Source organism: Mercurialis annua, linkage group LG2 (assembly GCF_937616625.2).
Source record: "Mercurialis annua linkage group LG2, ddMerAnnu1.2, whole genome shotgun sequence".
Taxonomy (NCBI): Eukaryota; Viridiplantae; Streptophyta; class Magnoliopsida; order Malpighiales; family Euphorbiaceae; genus Mercurialis; species Mercurialis annua.
This window is the reverse complement of record NC_065571.1, coordinates 5,171,033-5,174,934: the sequence shown is the minus strand read 5'-3', so window position 1 is coordinate 5,174,934 and position 3,902 is coordinate 5,171,033.

Below are 3,902 nucleotides of genomic sequence, written 5' to 3'. Positions count from 1 at the left end.
AAATTCTATCTAAGGAGTTTGATATTTAAATGGTCCGCCTGCGACCCACCATTTTTTTCTGGGAATTTTCCGATGTAATTATTTAGCACAATACGTGATTCGCTAGCGTAATCGTTGAACTTCCGCAACATCAAGCTCTACAAATAATGGCAACATAAAAACTGGAAACAAAAATTTATTTCTTCTTTTCTTTCTTCCTTCAAATATACCATAAACCAGACTTAATCTTCTTTTTTTAAATTTGGTATGAGAATGTTGGTTGGTTTTACCAGAATCCAAACAATGGATTCTGATAAAATCAGATTTTATTCTTTCAAAATTCCTCAATCCAAATGGTGCCTTATAATCAAGTATTTAAAGGTTTTCGAGTGTATAGGTATATAGTTTGATTGTTCGGGTAGTTTTTGACTTCAATATAAGGATTTTCCTTAAACAATTTAATAAAATCTTATTACTTTAATAAAATAAAATAAAATAAAAAACAAGAGGAGAAAAAAAGACTAGTACGTGGAGAAGAACTAAATAAAACACTAAAAAAACAATGTCGAAAGAGAGATATTATAAAATTATCACATCCAACATAAAGAACCATTATCAAAATTCCTTAATAATTCAAGGAAATGATCACTCAAGCTAATGATTCTAATTTCATCTAAAATTTTACTTATAACATTAACATAGAACAGTACTTTTATCTCAGACTCCATTAAACTTAACAAACAACCAAAAATAAGAATCACAGCATAAACTAAATCCAATTCCAAAATTTAAAAATAGAATCGAACATTCCCATGCAAAAAATTCCCTAGTTTAAATATGGGATCCTCTAGCACAGTCAGATAATAGTTGATCAAAGTCTTCTGTAGTGCAATGAAGAAGCAAAAACGGCCCCTTGTTAATTGTGAAATCATAATGTTCATCGTCATGTAACTTAACACCTCTTATGAATATCGGAAAATTTAAATACTCGACCGGAACTTTATATTTTTTGCGCTCTTCACCAACATACATACTTACATAACCTTTTTTTGTCTTAGGTGGTTCGGAACGACGATCCTTAGTTTTTGAAAGCCGATTGTTCGAAGAAGACGAATCCGCCTTTTTTTGACCTAGCCCGATCTTCTTGAAGAGCGAAGTGATTTTACTCGATTCCATGATGTAGGTTAAGATATTTATTTTTTCATAGGATGTTAGGGTTTATATTTGTGCATGAAGGAATGTTTATGTAGCTTGATTTGAAATATAATTTATATACATGTAGCAGAATTTGTTGTTTAGGAAATTCAATTTTTTTTGGACTAAGGAAAGTCTATTTTTTTTTTGGATAAATAAGGAAAGTCTATTTTGTTTCTCAAGTTTTCCTTTTTCGTTAGAGATTCTGGTAAATTCTCCCAATATATATTTATTTAATTACACAATAAATCTGAGTTTTTACTTGAAAAAGAAAAACACACACTCTTTATAAATTGGTAGAACTGAACATGATTCTCTACTGATATTTAATTTTCAATTTCTCTCAAAAAAAAAAAAGACCAATACGGTAAGTGGAAATTCTTAGGAAAAATATATATTTGGGTCCTTGCACTATTAACTTTCTTTGAATTGGATTTCTTTACTATAAATTGTATATACTGAACCCTTACACTTTTAATATTATAGACATTAGATCTCTTCATCAAAAAAGGTATAAACAGTGTCAAGTAAGACAAAGAAAAAACAGAATAAAAAACTTACTTTTTAATTAAAATAAAAGTGCAGGGACCAAAATTCAAAAAAATTAATATAAAAGAATGAACAATTGTTTTTATCCCAATCCCACTAACAATGGGTGGAGTACACTCACTTTATTACCGTGAAAGAGGGGCCTAATATTTATAAAATTAAAAGTGTAGGGATTCAATAATGACATATAAAAATGTAGGGGTCCAATTTAAACAAATATGATAATACCGATATCCAAATATATAATTTGCCAAAGTAATTCTTAATTGAAACTCAATAATAATTCCGGTAATCTATAACATATATAAAGGTGTATTTATGGGGAGAATATTTTTATTTATCGACAAAAATACTCTCTTCACAATTTATAATATTTAATTGTTAAATTTTTTTCCTAATTCTAACTAAGACTAACACTTCCATAAACATAAAAATTCTCTACATATTCTCTCAATAATCTCTCAATAATCCTAATCAAATATCTAGAAATATTTTCTAATCCTAATTAAATACATAATATTATAATCTCAAAATATATGGAGTCTGTTTATATACATTAGGTTATTTATATTATTGATTTAATTTTTATTTTTAATTCTATATTTAATTCTATAACTATATAATATCAACTATAAATCACAATAAATATAAAAAATAAAATCACGAGCAACAATCTCAAATATAAATTACAATAAATAAAAAATAAGAAATCACGCTCAACAATCTCAAATATAAATTACAATAAATAAAAAATAAGAAATCACGCTCAACAATCTCAAATATAAATGATAAATGATTAATTAATAAATTATATTTATTATTTATATATTTTACATATAATTTATCATTTACATTTAAGATTGTTATTTGTAGTTTTTTTTTATATTTATATTTAATACGTTTGGTTCAATATATGTTCCCCCGCTAATACACTCAACAATCTCATATACAAATCACATTAAATCATATTTAACAATTTCATATATAAATTATGATAAATAAAAAAAAGTATAAACCGCATACAACATTAAATTAGTAATGAGAAAATACGGCTTCATATATGCCTCTTTAACTAAATGGGAATATAAATTTTCCACTTGAATCAGGAAATTAATGCACTTCACCATTGATATTGTTCCATTTTAGTGAGATTTGCAAAGATATAATATAATTTCCTTTTATCAGCTAGGGTTTGATTCTTATGGCCAGCACTCATTACTCATTAGATAATTATCACTATGTTCCTCTCAATTATATATAATACAATACAATGAACCAAATAGCCCAAAATCATTCGGCCTTAAGTTCAAAGTCCTAACTTACTTAAAGATCCAGTCCTATATTTAATAGGAAATTTCGCACAACACATTTTTTAGGCTCATTTGACAATTTTATTATAATTTTATCGGTTATTTTTCGATCAATTTAAATTTTTTAAATTAGAATTAAAGTTTAAAATTTTAAAAAATTGATTTTGCTAATTACGTAGTTATTATATAAATTCAATTAAAAATCAGAACAATTAAATTGATTACATTTTTTCTAATTAATTAGAATTGCAACGAAAAAATAAAATTGAGATAATATTATAAAAATTAAAAGATTTAGTTTAAATTACAAACACACGTAAAAATTTAAACTTGTTTAACAGTAATTCTTTTTTAAATGTACTGTCCACTTTTATTCATTGTTATTATAAAATATAGAAAAATATTATTTTGAGATCCTCCACAGATGTTATAAAATATTTATACTTTTGCCCCTTTTGTTTGAAAATCAAACGTGTGGTTCTCCATTTTTATTTCCGTCAATAATTTAGTCCCCTAGTCTATTTTTAGTGTAAGTGAACTGAGTCAAAAGACTAACTAAAAAACCTTAAATTTTAATCTAATCTTTACTTTTTTATATAAATATACATATAAATTATAAATTTCTGAAATCTAATAGCTTAATAAATTCAATTGATTTTGTTTTACTTCTCTTACTTTTATATTTTTTTACTTTACTTAATTTTTAAAACTAATTTTTTTAAGTGTTCAAGCATTTATAGATATTAAAATTAATTTAAATCTCTCAACTCACTAAATCTCATAACAATATTTAAATATATTAAAAGTATATATTTAAGGATAAAATCAAAAAAAATTAATATTTAATTCTTTAACTTAATTGACAATTAT